At 37.9% G+C, this 16,281-nt stretch overlaps 1 protein-coding gene across 1 annotated transcript in view; it reads right to left on the bottom strand.

Annotated features, from left to right (window-relative positions):
- Positions 1 to 2,271, bottom strand: part of HAPLN1 (hyaluronan and proteoglycan link protein 1) — a 72,298-nt gene extending 70,027 nt beyond the window's left edge. Inside the window, exon 1 of the mRNA XM_039241055.1 lies at positions 2,024 to 2,271. The gene's annotated coding sequence lies outside the window, so the exon portion shown is untranslated. The remainder of the gene's footprint in view (positions 1 to 2,023) is intronic.
- Between the last annotated feature and the right edge of the window lie 14,010 nt (positions 2,272 to 16,281).

Genomic DNA, 16,281 nt, shown 5'->3' with positions numbered 1-16,281 from the left:
TAAAACATGCATGGGGAACATGCAAAAGGAAATGAAAAGAAAGCTAGGACTAGTATTTTCTGGAAATGAGAGTTATTTTCTGAAAATTATTCGTGTTCATTTTTCCAGAGGCAAAGTAGTGTCACCTTAAGATTCAAAGACTTCTTCAGCTCTTCAGAAAATACTAATATTCCACAACCAAGATGTTAAAAGGCAGGACTGTTCCGTAAACCATCTACTCATAAAGTATCTTTCTGCATATTCCGCCAAATGTATTTATCCTGGATGTGTTACTTGCTCCCAAAGGAAGGAAGAGGAAGTGAAACTACTAGGGACATAATGAATTGATTCTTCTCTGTGAAAGTCTCTTCAGTACTTCTAAATTACAGTGTCCGTCATTCCTCTGAAAGACAGGGTCTGCTGACAATAAATAAATGGCTCACTTTATAAGAACATGATGCTCTCCTCTTTCTTTTTTTCTAATAGAAAGCCCAGGCCCACCAGACGCTTCTGTTTGGAATACCGGCTTCTGGGCATGTTCTCCCTGGGGACCAGATATCTTTTGAGTTTGTTGGTTTTTTCTTGCTCATTCAATTAAGTTTAAGGAAAATTACTTCCACTTATCTATTTTCCCATTTTAAGCTGTTTCCAATTTTGTGAAGAGGTTACCAAAAGTGTAACATCATTCTCATAGCTTAAACAATTAAATTATTGAGAACAGATAGCCCGCAAATGACTAAAGGCTAATAAATACTCAATAGACTTCTGGCGTACATTCTATTTTACTGAATGGAATTGAAACTTCTTAATTAGTAGAAATAAATGCAACTGAGGGTAAAAACTGATGTAAGAATTAAGAAATATCGCACTAAAAGTTATCCAAAAAGAACTACTATGATATGTTTTTGGTAGAACAGTATTCCCATTTTATGATTCCATTAAAATATTGAAGTCACCGAAGTGTGCATAAAATTACTGCAAAATTTAGTACACTGAAATAATCAAATAGAATGATTACCAGAAACGATATTTGTAATGAATAAATATTACATTTCACTTAGAAATTAATTCATGGGCTTTATTTCTCAAGAACCGTTAGCTTCCAAGAAGCCAGCCAGTATGTTTTATTTTATGACATCACGCTGGAACATGTACAGGAATACTTTCCACCCTAAAAATTCCCAAATGTACTAGCCACTTTGTGTATTTTTCCAGTGATAAATGAAAATAAAATAACTTATTTTCAAAGTAGTAAACCGTCTCATTTTGAACACAACAGTCACATTCAATGGAAGAAAACAACTTCACTTAAGCCCCAAGGTGTTCAGATTTGCTTAGAGTGGCGAACAGTCTCACCACATAAATTGTTTAACCAACTTTTAAAAGTAATCTTAACAACTATGACTTTAAACTATTTTTCAGTGTCTTAAAATCATCTATCAACATCATCCTATGTATGACATGCATCATAATTCTATGATCTTAATTTCACAATTAACTGGTGAAGCTGGAAACAAAACCGGGAACTTCTCAAAGATTATCAGTCTAACAGGTATTACCTACATGATTATGGTAACTTTCTTTTCCACACAAACTTATGTATTTCCTACAACAAAACTTCTAGGTCTGGAATGGTCGTTTCCATTCCTCACCATTTCCTTCAACCTATACTATCCTTTTTTTTTTTTTTTTTTTAATCTCAGGTGCTATAAAAATGCTTGTTGAGACACAAATGGAAAAGCCACCAGTTGGAAACCACATGCCTACCAGATTTATAGTAGCGCTAGCAAAACCCAGGATACTAGAGTTAATCCTTACCCCAATCTAGACTGAACTTCTTAAATTGCAATCCAGCATTTTGTCTGACAATATGACTCTTCCAAAAAAAAAAAAAAGTGGAAGTGTCATGTTAAACCCCCCCAAAATTAAAGAAAAATAAGAAAAATCATTTTAATGTATATATACATCATAATATGTATTGCTCTCTGAAATCTTAAAGGCACAAGGTTTGAGAGGAAGAGTGAAAAATTTATGGAAGTTTTACCTTGTCCTGAAAGCCAGAAGTTCAGATGCTCTCAAGTCCTGATGTGGTTGGTGCCTGGAGATCAAGTGAAGCTAGCGCTCTTTCTCCTCACCTTAAGTCTGTCTCTTGGCAAGTGTATGTGTGTGCGTGTGTGAGTGTGTGTGTGTGCAGAATGTGCCTTTGTGGCGCTGGATGGCAGAGGTCCTGGTCCTGGGAAGAAGGAGGCACTTTCTCACCAAGAGCAGAAGAAAAGCAAAGCGTCACCAGGAAAGTTCTCCTCCCAGATCCCCTAATTACAGCCTAACGTGCACTTCATGCAAACTTCAGGGAGGAAGGGAGGGGCAGCTCTGTGCCCAGATCTTGTGAAACAGCAGCTTCTTAGATGACTTTCCACTCTGCTCGGATCCCCGAGTATCCCGCTCAGGGGTTCAGAAAAAGCAGCAGCTAGAGCCGCAGCCCCCGCCCCCCCCCCAACACCTCCTGAACCCTCACCAGTCCTAGGTCTGTACAGAGGGGCTGGAGCAAGGGGTCTGGAGGATGATCTCTGGGGCAGCGGTGTGAGGCAGAAACTCCAGGACAGTACATTTTCGCTTGGTTTTTTAGCCTCTGTTTAAAGAAAAATCCGAAGGTAGAAAAGGTCCTGGGGCTTCTCCACCTCCCTCTCCCCAAAGTAGATCAAGGGTGAATAGGTAGAGAGGCAGTCATGACAACAGCAGACAGAGTTTCACAAATGGAGGTACCCTTTCACCCAAATTGCAAGAAGTGTGTTTTCTTGTCAACTGGACTCAATTATCAATACTGGGTTTGAATCTCCCTTAACAAACAACTGCTATTGTATCCCTGGATGACAGAGCTCAAAGAACCTGGAGTTATTTATAGAGTGAGGAATGCGAGGGGCAGACGAGATGGGTGGGGTTGGCTTATGGATCCATACCCAGGATTAGAACCAGATGGGCGCAGGGTGCGCACACACACAGGCGCGCGCGCGCGCGCGCACACACACCCCTAAAATAACCTCTGGGGAAGATGCTGGGACACGCGGGAAAACGCCTCCTGAACAAATAGACGTTTATTTATAACTCCTGGGAGAGTATATAGGTCCATTGATTCCCGCCTTGAGTAACCTAGGGTTTTGGAGAGGAAACGGCTTCATATTTCAATAACAGAGCCACCTTTGATGGAGACTAGGAGGGGAAAAAAAGAAACACACCGCAGGAAGCAAACGGCTGTTGGAGCAGCCGGGAGGGAGCGGGGTTGGCCCGGGGATGAGGACAAGCAAACAAGCTGAGGGGCTCCGGGCCAGCGAGGAGGCGAGACGTGGGCTGGCCCGCCCGCGAGCCCGGGGGTGCAGGGCACCACAGGCGCGGGGCGCTGGGAGGCGTCCAGGGACTCGCGGCCGCATTCCCGCTCTGGCCCGAGGGCCGGGGAGGCGCAGGCTGGACTGCGGGCTCCTCACCACCGCGGCTGCAGCTGGGGCGCTCGTAGGGCGGGGAGACCCGTGGGGCAGAAGGGCTGGCGGGGCCGAGGACTCAGGAGCAGACGGATTGGTGCGGCCGGGGGACTTGGGGGCAGATGAGCTGGTGGAAATGTGCAATGGGACAGAGGCGCAGTGAGACACGGGTCCAGGGAGGCAGGGACGTCCGCGGGCCAGGTGACTCGTGGGGCAGATGAGCTGGCCGGGTGGGGGACGAGGGCGCGAGCAGGGCCAGGCGACAGGTCTGAGCTGCGCCCGAGGCGGCGAGCGGCGCTATTGTCTCAGAGATAAAGCCAAAGCCTAACCCACGCCGGTGGCTTCCGCTGTGGAGAGAGGCGGGAAAGTGGTCTTAAAAAAAAAAAAAAAAAAAATTTGCCCCCAGCTTTCCCTTGACGTATTTCACTGATTCTTGCCCCAGACTCGTCGTCCTTGCCATTCAGGTGTTTGGTAAGTTAACACGTGCCTCTTGGAAAGATTTTGTTCCAAAAACAAACCAAACACCCACAAACCCTCACTAAAAGAAGGCAGTTATATTCAAACTGAAATAATTAAAAAAAAAAAACGAATCCTCCAACAGCCAATCCAACATCTTTCTTGTAGAGTCGTCCCAAAACCCGGGGAAGATGCCGTTTTAGTCATTTTTTCTATTTCTCCCCACAGAACACTGGCCGCTAAAGGTTTTGCCATTTTATGTCGTTAATTTAATGGCTATTGAGACAGCTGTTATACTGTAGGCCCCCACATTAATTGCCAATAAAAATAAGATACTTCTCTGCTTTTCAACTATGAGAAGAGTTTTTATGCTTTCTTGTAAATGTTCAGGATGATGTATATTTTAAGGAACATAAAGGAATTAGGCTTAAAAACAAGTATCTTACAGCTTTTATATCAAAGATTCATAACGATGGTGAGGCTGGTGGTGTGTGGTTATGAAATCATGTAAAGCGAGTTTAAACACTAACCTTGTTCTTTCAGCTTAAAAACCTAATTTCTGGGAGTTGCCTGGGGAGTACATCAAATCGGCTGGCCAATGCATGGCACTTGTTCCCTTTGTTTTGTGGTCTGCTCCATAAATTTATTCTCTTCAGGAATTGTCTGTTAGGCATACAAGGCCATCTGTTTTGCAATTTGGATGGATCGCAGTGAGTTACTCTAGAATTTTTGTTTGTTTCAATCTCAGGTATAACCCCGCCAATTGAGATAAGCTTCAAGAAACCATGATAGCTACTTACCTCTGTTCCAGACAAGAGGTATCCTTATTTCTTAGCTCCCTTTCCAAGTCACCTAGTTACTAGCCTTTGTTAAAAGATCTCCAGTATTTTTAATCATAAATACTTACCTTGTCAATAGTGTGTGTTTTAAGGCTGATTAAGACTTAGTTTAATTGACATCAGATACATTTTCATTCATTTTCGATTTCACATATTTTACCAATTATTTAAAATTTACACTGGAATCATCTTTAAGAATCTTAAAAATATTTTTAGGTTTAAGTTAATTAATCTTCACCTAAATAATGCTTTATAGAGGTAGACATTACTTTGATCAATTACTATAATTATGCATCAGGTCCAAGTCATATTAATAAATCTTAGTTAAAAAAATCTAATGAAGGAACTAATTAAATAAATACAAATCTATTTTATGACCAAATATATTGGGAAGGTAGAAGTTGTAGGGGCGCCTGGGTGGCTCAGTCAGTTAAGCGACCGACTTCAGCTCAGGTCATGATCTCACCGTTTGTGGGTTCTAGCCCTGCGTTGGGCTCTGAGCTGAGCTGTTAGGCCTTGTATGCCTAACAGACAGCTCAGCTCAGAGCCTGGAGCCTGTTTCAGATTCTGTGTCTACCTTTCTCTCTGACCCGCCCTACTCATGCTGTCTCTCTCTCTCTCTCTCAGAAATAAATAAAAAACATTAAAAAAAAAGAAACTGTAAAAAAAATTGGAAGACCCAAATACCTGTATTCTGTGTATGGAGCTTCCCTCTAATTATTAACATTACTAATTCATGTGGAATCACATGTCTTTCATGGCATATTGAAGTATTTTTGGTTTTGTTTGGGGGAAGGCAGGGCAACCAGTTTTTAATATTTTAAGAAAAGCCAAATATTCTCTCCAGTATTAATTTTTAAAATGACTACGTGCTTAAAATGTATGTCAGGTTCTACCTTAAGTTACTTGGCTAGTGGTAGAGATACAAAACCTAAAAATCAAAGTTGAAAATCAAGGCAAGTGCAAGAAAAACCAAATACAAAGTTAGAGCTAATGGTCACACACACACACACACACACACACACACACACACACACATCAGCACATTTTGAGAGGATCTTGTTTAGCATGGTGCAAAAATACTTTTTAAGAATGAAATTAGATCAGGATGGTACTATGAAATGTAACTTTCCATTCTTTTCCTAATTGTAAGACAACTTAAATAATCCAGTTGGACTGGATAACTTGGAATATTCAACCATTTTGACCTACAAAAAGGCAATTTCATCCACCTTAACCTAATACAAACTTAAATATGTGCATAAACATTTTCACCATTAAAAAAAATATCAACCTAAAATATCATGAATTTTTAATATGTGATAAATTTGCAAGGAGAATGGCATTCCTCCTGGCATATTACATCGCTAATGAAATATACATTTGTATTCAAATGGTGATTATCTAAATTCATCTGCTTTTCAAACTCTGAAAGAGGCTGTTCTATTATCCACTGAATTCCAAAGAACTCTTAGCCTGTGAGTTCACGTTTCCTGGAATTTTTGCCTCGGGCTAATATTATACCTGGCTGAACATCTGTGGGGATAAAGGTGCAGCTATGTGCACTTTGAGGTGCCTAGGGAGGAAAGCCATTTGACCTTTCCTGTCTGAGGGCTCAGAACTTCATTAAAACATCCCTTGGGATTGCAGGCATAACCATGAGAAAGACATCACTTGTAATTAAGTCCTTCCCACTGGCTATATTCCTGTTGAACTCCATGATTAAAATACAAATTCAATATTCGAAATGGTCACAAAGCATTTGATAAAAGGTTATTTTGCTTTTAATGCAATGGGGGGATGATAACTTTCCAAGGGCCCACTTTTTGTGCTCTCACTCCCAGAAAGTGTCCTGTAGAGAGTCTCTTCAAAAGGGCAAATGAAATAATTAGGCAGTAAATTGTTCAAATGTTAAGAGCAGAGCTGTTCTAGAAGCTAGTGAGGCTATATGAATATCATATCAAGTGATAAATATCCTCACCTCCTGAGAAGTGAGCGTCTACAGGGTCCCCTGCTTGCCTGTTGGACTGGTTTTGGTTTCGTAGCACCTTTCTTATAATCTATTGTTTCTCAGTGTGTTTCTTTTGTCCAGAATGCCCAAACTCTTTCTTCATATTTTCCACAAATTGCTATTTCATTATTAACCAGATTCTTTCCATTTTGCAGTAAAACCCAGATTGAGTCCCATGACTTTTGTCATGTTGTCTTTGACTGTCCTAGTATCAGAAACGTCTTTGTCTTTCACAGTCCTATATTGTGTTAAGAATGCCCACTTACCACTTTATGCTGCCTTGCATTTTATTTGTATTTTCATAGATTCAGCTTTTTAAATCAGCTATGTCATAAACTTCCCGAAGGACAATATTATATCTTTGCATCTTCAATTTCTAGCACACAGCCTTGCTGTTGGAACCTGATCAAAAAATGTTTATTGCTATTGTTGAAGGTAATGATGAGAGTATCTATATTCAGGAGAGAAAGTAAAAACAAATGAGGAAAGCTAGTTATTGAACAAGCTAGTTCAGAGTATTTTGCATCTAAAGCCAATGGCATAAATAGTAAATCATCGAAGGTTGATTAATAATTTGTATCATTGTTATTGATCTCATAACATTAAGAGAAACATAATACATATTTTTCTTCCATGCTTGGCTAATGAGTGATGTTATAAGTGATAATAAACAAAGGTAAAATACTTTACTCTTTTAAGAAACTAGGTTGAGGTTAGGAGAAAATAAGGTTATTGTTTTAGAATTATAATATCAACCACTGAAACTGATTTTTTTTGCTTGCGTTTACATTGTTATTTTAAATTGAAACCAATTGTAACTATCAGTAAATGGAGTTCTTTTTGTATTTTCTTCTTCTTTTTTCTTATAACCTTTAGAAAAGGATGTCAAGTCTAATTGGGCTGGAGTGATTTATATGTAGTTCTTAGGCTACCATGGGTGAATTAGCTAATGCATCAAGGTTGGCATAGAGAAGACTACTCAGGAGAGACTGAAGTGTGGGGCTTTTATTATTTGAAAGTGAAGGAAATGGTCTAGAGGTGTCAAACAGATGGAGAGAAAGACAGGATTATATTATATCAGAAGCTCATGAAGAATTTCAAAACGGAGAGATTAGTCAAGTGCCAAGATTAGGGACAGTTCTACCAGAAGGCTGGAAGAGAATATTAACATAAATACTTAGAGTAACGTGCCTCTTAGTGAATTTTAATTTAAGCTTGAATCGGAATCAACATTGAGGTATTTTGAAATTTTATAAACAAATCCATGCTAAAATCTAACTTTTTCCTAATATGACCAAATATACAGAATTAATTCTCTCCTTATATCCAAGGCAGGCACTAGACAGTATTTAAAAGAATAGCTAAGACAATATATACACACATACATCTACCATATATGAATAGATATGTATACTTTTTTTGCATTAAGGTCATTAGAAAGCTCACTTGCGGTTTATTTTAAGTGCTGAGGAAGTAAAAGGATTTTAGAAGGAGCCTTTGAACAGTAAGAGTAGAAATAGCTTTATATACATTTATCTTCAATACTTCCGTTCACAGGCTAGCTCAGCCAATACATTCCACTGCAAATAGGAAATCTGAATTTCTTTCTTAACCATAATCTAATTGTTCCAACATATGGCTAAATTAAGGTAGGAAAGGTTAAACTGGAAGAAAGACCCAATTTGTAAACACAGAAAAGAGGAAGTATTTCTCCATTTTGTGTCTAATTGCTACTAGCCTTGTTGCAATCCTGCCCTAAATGTCAACTAGAACACTAGAACATGCTTGCTGGTGTAAATACCCAATGTCACATCTCTTTTGAGCTTAAAGGCAGGTAATTTGGGAACATGGAAATAAAAGCCTTATCGGTAACTTCAGAATCCTGCAAATGTCCTCTGCCCTAAGCCCTCCTTACCCCCTTCCAATAACACTTAAGTAGAAGCACAAAGTTTTTAGACTTAAAAGTAAGCTAAAATGATTTAACTCAGTCCTTTACTTTCTGGATAAATAAACGGAGTCTCCTGAGATTAAGGAATTGTTCCAAAATTGCCCTAGTATCCTGTGAAATGTTCTCAGCCACCTATTTCTGTACATCAAAGTACTTAGAATACAGTTGTAATTAATGTATTTCTTCTAGAACATAACTAGGAATTAATTATTTCTTCCTCTATGTTTATTACCTCATAACTCTATTACAGAATTTTGCATAGTTCAACTCATTAGTTAGGTATATACCTATCTTCTTCATTATACTTTAAGCACATTGACTGTTTATGTCAAATTTATATTGAAACCTTCTAGCATTGCCTACTACCCATCGCAAGCACAATGCCTTGTACCTATAAGGTTAAAGGAAAGTTTGCTGAATTGAATCACCTCAAAACCACAGAGGAAGTATGTTAGCAGGAGAAAACCGGAAAGTGATTTCTGATTGAACTCTCAGGTTTATCTTCTATAAAAAAATAACAACATAATTCGATTTGGGACTCGACTCATTTTTATGGCCTCTTCCCTCTTAGTTTCTTCTCGTCAGCTTCTCAGTGCCTTGCCACACAAATGCCTGAGCATTCCTACAAATTGAATTACCATGTCAGGAATCTGTTGCCTCTAGAAGGAAGTCTGAAGTGTTTCACATACCTGTCTCCTTCTCATTTTGAATGTCCCTTTCTATTTGAATCTCACTCTTTTAGTAGCATCCTGCTTGCTTTCTCTGACTCAGCTCTCACCAGCAGTCTGTTTCTACAGGCTCATAATACCATTTTCCTCTGTCACGACTCTGAATATAACACTGCCTTCATCAAAACCTTTTTGACAAAGCTTGCTGGATAGCTAAAAACCTGAGATGCGAACTTGATTTTGTGATCTAGATGTTAAAAACTACATTGCTTTACTATACTTGGCCTGAGTGTGGCATTCTTTACTCTGAATTAATTAAGTTGTATGGAGGAAGTAGAAACTATCTTTGGATAAAGTTGAGTGAACAGAGTTGTTCATCAGACTCTGGCAACCCCTAAAATAGATTTTTTTGATGCCCTAAATTACTATGCATGAAACTTAAACAGGTCACTGCTGAATGGAATTTTGTACTCCAATTTCATAGACAGTCACTATGCTCTATTTTTGTGTATCTAAAAACAATAGAGACATATTTATTGTCCAAAAATATGCTCGATCATTTTGTGGTACGGTTTGATGCCTTTGTGGATTTTCTTGTGGCTGTTAGGCTTGAACTATTTGAAGATTACTTGTTATCTGAGTATTGCTATTAGAATAGTGTACAGAGTTCAGGAGCTATCCCCCTCAGCTGGAATATCTGTAAGAAATAAAAATGGAAAACTGTGTACATTGCTTTACTGAGTGTCTATTTTAAAAAAAAATCCTTATTTTTTTAGAGCAGTTTTAGGTTCACAGCAAAATTAATAGAAGGGTATAGATAGCACTCAAATTCTCCTTTCCCCACAATCTCCCCCCTTACCAATATCCCCCTGGAGTGATCCATTTATTGCAAATGATGAATCTTTTATATCGACACATCCTTATCCTCCAAAGTTCTTAGTCAGTCTTGGTGGTGTGCATTCTGTGGGTTTGGACAAAAGTATAATGAGATGTATCCACTATTATAGTATTGTACAAAATATTTTCACTGCCCTAAAAATCCTCTGTGGTCTGCTTATTCATCCTTCTTTCCACCTAACCCTTGGAAATCACTGACTGAGTTTCCATTTTTGATGCTTCTCAGTAATTGAAGAAGCTAAGAATGAGTTTCCATGAGATCCCATCCTGAATGAATATAGTCCTAGCAACCATTAAGAAAACACAACAAAGCACAAATTTAGGAGCTTAAAATACATATTATTTATTTAAAAATATGTCCTAATACTGTCTAACCTCTGTATAGGAGAGGATAAGTATAAGTATTAAGATAAAATCAGTGCAGTTAGGAGTATATTCCTGGCACCTTTAAAAAGGGTAAAGCCTTTTTTCTATCTAGTTAACTGTCATGAAGGCTGGTTTACATTCCTGATAATTAATTCAGTGATTGACCTTTGATGGTATTATTTTCTATTTTGTAGTTTTGCTATTAAAAATCATGAGCTATTTTTAATCAACTTCATAATTTAAGGTAAAATTAAGGTTCATGGCTTTATTTTCATTTCAGTGTAAACTATTTATGTCATTTTGTAACTACTCTTTGAAAAGCTAACTGTGAAAATGATTTCTTTCCGCCATTTAAAAAAATAATTGAATTGGAAGCATATTTTGTCTCATTGATTCTTCAAAGTTCTGGTTGTCAAAAGGTATTTTTTTTTCTTTAGGGTCTAGAGAAAAAAGATGAGTCTTAAATAATATAACACTTAAATTTAATGCCTGTAATCTTTCTGATATTATGTATGCTAGTATTATCAGATAATAAGAGAAATAATAGACCCATGGCTATAATTTCCATTCTTAACTTGACCTCTAGGAAGGGGGTAATTTGATACAATCCACATTTGTTGTTTTGACGCAGTGACTATTTTGGTTAAAATTTTTGTTGTTTTCATTTGAAAATGGAAGCAGGTTTTATCCCAAACCATGATGACATTAATCAATGACATTAATCAATTGATCAATTAAAAAGATACCAATAGTCTGTTCTTTATGTTTTGAGTCATCTAGTTTGTGTTCTTGTATCAAAATATTCATTAGCAGTTATTGAGACTATTTGGAGTATTCATGCAATGAAACGAATAATTCAAAGGGGTGCCTGGGTGGCTGAGTTGGTTAAGCATATGACTCTTGATCTTATCTCAGATTTTGATCTCAGGGTCGGGAGTTCAAGACCTGTTGGGCTCTGCACTGGGCATGGAGTCTTAAAATTATTAAATTTTCCCTTCTGTCAAGGGAAGGGTGAAGCATTTGATGCTTGGAAAAGTTGTAATAGGGCAGTAGTTTTAGAACCCTAATTGCCTTGCCAGATACATTTCTGTTGTTTTTTCTTAAAGGCATTGCATGATTTTCTCTTCTTTAGAAGTGTTTACCAGCACATTGGTAAAAGGGACTATAATCACTTCTATTTTAATTTGTACTTGAGGAATAGTTTTTGGGAAAAAACACCCACTTGATCTGTCAAAATACTTGAAGACTTCTGCTTATGCTGTCTTTGAATTTCAATCTCTATAAAATTATACTCTAAACTAGATTAAGCTATTATAGTTAGAATATATAAGATTACTACCTACCAAGTTCTAATGTTATTTAGAAATTAAAAGTACAGTTATATATGAAGAGGAATCTGAAAAGGACCTCCATTAAATTCTCTTTTGCTCTCATTTCTTTTTTTACAATACTTTTCACATAAGGAATGATAAACTATGAAAATTGTAATAGATCTGGAAGTAAACGATATCTAAATTTTTCCTCTTAAGAATTATAGCTTTATTATCTAGAATAATTATGCTTATTAATATTTCTGTAGGGATAGTGGCTTAGAAAATTTTCAGTTAAATGGGACACTGTGCTGCAGTTGATACCAATAAATTTTGGAACACACACGCACACACACACACATGCAGAATTATAGTTTCAGTTTCTGTGTCATAAACTTCCTTAGCAACCTGGACCTCTTTACATCATGTTTTTATGACTTGTTTGATATTTGTCTTCCTTGGTCTGAGCTACCCTAGGGCAACAACTAAGTCCATTTTGTTCACCACTTTATCTTGAGTGACTAGCATGTGGAAAGTTATTAACAAATACCTGACAAATGTTAAAAAATGAAGTTTATTTTAAAAGTTAAAAAACAAAAGCGTGTCTCAGCAGGTCAGTCGGTGGAGTGTCCAAGTTTGGCTCAGGTTATGCTCTCACAGCTCTTGAGTTTGAGTCCCACCTTGGGCTTTGTGCTGACAGCTCAGAGGCTGGAGCCTGCTTTGGATTCTGTGTCTCCCTGTCTGCCCCTCTCCTACTCACACTCTCTCTCTGTCTCTCTCTGTCTCTCTCAAAAATAAACATTAAAAAAATTAAAAGTAAAAAAAATTAAAAATAAAAAAGAGCAAAAAATCCATAACTAAAATTAGATTTCATGTCCAGTGTCCTTAACTGAATCTTCGTAGGACATTGACAGTTGAGAGAAAAATGTTTTCCTATTCTAAGTTACTTGTTCTTTTTTACAAATCTTCCAGATCTATTAATAAGAAATGGTATTAAATTTGTTTGAGGTACAGTGATCCCAATTATAAACAGAGTGGGAGGCAACTTCCGTGGTATAATTTGAGGGACAGAGAGAGGTGTGTCTGTTCAAAAATACCCCCCACCTGGCTACCACATCATTGGAATCCTCATCGAGTTGTGTGTTGTTGTTGCTAAAGTGTCTCCAGGAGACACATTTTAAACTTATTTATTCTGGTTGTTGTAAAAACAAAAGGACATACTACCTTATTTATGAGGCCACTTGTTAAATGACATCAGATGTGCTATCATTTTGTTGAATAGGCAGAGATTTTCCACCTGGAAATTCGAGAAAGGGGGGAAGACTCTCTAAAAAGACCTGTTAAGCTTCAGAAAAGGATTAGAAGGTATTCCTCTAAGAAGGGTAAGTGGATAAGAGATTAAACAATATCAGCAAAGAGATTATCAGTGTAAATCTAATAAAAAAAAAACCCAAAACATTCCTGAAGTATGGAAGAAACTCGGAATGTGGAAATTCAATGTATTATTCATGTATTTGGTTTATGGAATGAGTAGGATGACAGGGCCAAAGTTTGATGACCAGGGATGGGGGACAGACCTGGGGGTGAGAAAGGTAAATTGCTTAGCAACTCAAAGGCCATCAAAGCAATGAGACCTTGTCAGAAGAGACACCCTGGCTTGGGGGATCACCATCTGCCCATTCACCTAAGCCAGGAAGCACAGGAGAAGTAGGGCTAGGGGTGGTGCAGATTTCACCTGATTTACATAAGCCTAAGTGGGATACTGGGATTTATAATAATAAATATAGATTTGGTCTTATCTCTGTTTCTGGAACAGAGCTCCTAAAACCTTTGAAATTTCCTAAGTGAAAAGAGCAACAAAGATGTCTTTTCTTTATGTTAATGAGGTGACTTTTAGACGGTGCCTAAGGATGAGGCTGGGTGCCGGAACCAACCATGATTTGAGGATTAGAACTTTCAGTTCCACCTTGGGGCCTCCCGGCAGAGGGGAGGGGCTGGAATTTGAATCAATCGCCAAAGGCCAATGGTTTAGTCATGCCTATATAATCATGCCTAGGTAATGAAGTCATAAAAATCCAAAAAGAAAGGGTTTGAAGAACTTTAAGGTTCATGAATAGGCGGAGATTCAGGGAGAATAGTGCACTCTGAGAGGGTATGGAAACTCTGTGCCTTTCCTTTATACCTTGCCCTACACATCTCTTTCAGTTGGCTGTTCCTAAATATTATAATAATCAGGTAATCAAAGGGGGATGAAGGCGAGGCAAATTAAGGAACAGACTCTTTTTTTAAATGTTTATTTCCTGAGAGAGAGAGAGAGAGAGAGAGAGAGAGAGAGAGAAAGCTAGGGAGGGACAGAGAGGGAGACAGAGATCCCAGGCAGGGTCCACACTGTTAGTGCAGAGCCCAAAGGTGGGGCTCAACCTGATGAACTGTGATATCATGACCTGAGCCAAAATCAAGAGTCTGGATGCTTAACCTACTGAGCCACCCAGTCACCCCAAGACTCTTAACTATAGAGAACAAACTGATGGTTACCAGAGGGGAGGTAGGTGTGGGATGGGTGAAACAGGTGATAGAAATTAAGGAGTGTACTTGCTGTGAGGAGCACCGGTGTTGTATAGAAGTGTTTAATCACCTGAAACTGAACATTACACTGTATGTTAACTAAACAGAATTTAAATAAAATCTATTTTTTTAAAAAAATAAACAGGTATCAAGAAAGTAAATTTTTTCTGATTTCTGTGAGCTGTTCAAGCTCTAGTAACAACCTGTACTTCTGACTGTCCTCTGAAGTTGGGGGTCAAGGGGAGCCATGGTTGTAGGACTGAACTCTTAAATCTGTGGGATCTGATGCTCTCTCTAGGTAGAAAATGTCAGAATTGGGTTAAAATTCGAGTTAAATTGTAGGACACTCAGTTGGTTTTCTGGGCATTGTTGGTGGTTTGGAGGATCCTCTCACCCTCCATACACGTTAGAATTGAGGGCTCTTTGGTGGTGTGAGGAAAACCTTCATGTCTCAGATGAGTAGAAGTGTTCTGTGGGAGTCTGGTAGTAGTGTGAGAGTAAAAAAGAAACACAGAAGGACTGGGTTTTTCCTTACACCTGTAGATCATACTGCTTTTCCTATTTACTGCTTTTCTTTTTCAAGATTGCTTTGCTATTTGGGGTCTTTTGTGGTTCCATACAAATTTTAGGATTGTTTTTTCCAGCTCTGTGAAAAATGCTGGTGGTTATTTGATAGGGATTGGACTGAATGTGTCGATTGCTCTGGGTAGTATAGATATTTAAACAATATTTGTTCTTCCAATTCATGAGCATGGAATGTTTTCCATTTCTTTGTGTCATCTTCAGTTTTGTTCCACACTGTTTTATAGTTTTCAGAATACAGGTCTTTCACCCCTTTGGTTGGGTTTATTCTTAGCTATCTTAGTGGTTTTGGTGCAATTGTAAATGGGATCGGTTTCATAATTTCTCTTCCTGCTCTTTCATTATTGGTGTATAGTTTTTATTAAAACTTTATTTAAGTTTTTATTAAATTCCAGTTAGTTAATATACAGTGTAATATTAATTTCAGGTGTACAGTATAGTGATTCAACACTTACATGCAACACCTGGTGCTCATTACAAGTGATTTCCTTAATCCCCATTATCTATTTACAAAGGTTAAATCACCTGTCTGGAGACTGCTAGGAAGAGAGCATGCTCAGATTTAAATATAAATAGTCACTCTCTGCTGTGGTTCGTTTGTTTTTTGGCTTCTTCTCTGTAGGTACGCTACTCATTTATTCGGTGGAAGAATCCTTGGGTTAAGAAAACAGGTAAAAAGTGACTCAAATTCTTGATGATTCAGGAGACTGTTTATTATGGGAATAATTAATCTATTACTTTCCTTTCTTCCTTCTTGGTTTTGCTGAGTAGCCACTGCCGAAGACCTTCTCACCTTTCATGAAGAGAAACTAACCAAAATCTACACAAGGTAAACTAAAACTACTTTGTTGAGGGCTTTTATCATGAATGTGTTTTGTACTTTGTCAAATGCTTTTTCTGTGTCTATTGAGAGGATGATACAATTCTTATCCTTTCTTATATTAATGTGGTATATCATGTTGATTGATTTGTAGATATCGAATAACTCTTGAAAACCAGGAAGAAATCCCACTTGATCTTGCTGAATGATTATTTAATGTGTTGTTGGATCTGATTTGCTAGTATTTTATTCAAGATTTTTGCTTCCGTGTTCATCAGGGATATTGGCCTAAAGTTCTCTTTTTTACTGGTCTTAATATGGTTTTGGTATCAGGTTAATGCTAGCCTTATAGAATGAATTGGGAAGT

This window comes from Hyaena hyaena, unplaced genomic scaffold (assembly GCF_003009895.1).
Source record: "Hyaena hyaena isolate Hyena2069 unplaced genomic scaffold, ASM300989v1 scaffold_188, whole genome shotgun sequence".
NCBI lineage: Eukaryota > Metazoa > Chordata > Mammalia > Carnivora > Hyaenidae > Hyaena > Hyaena hyaena.
This window is presented reverse-complemented; position numbering and strand designations above follow the sequence as displayed.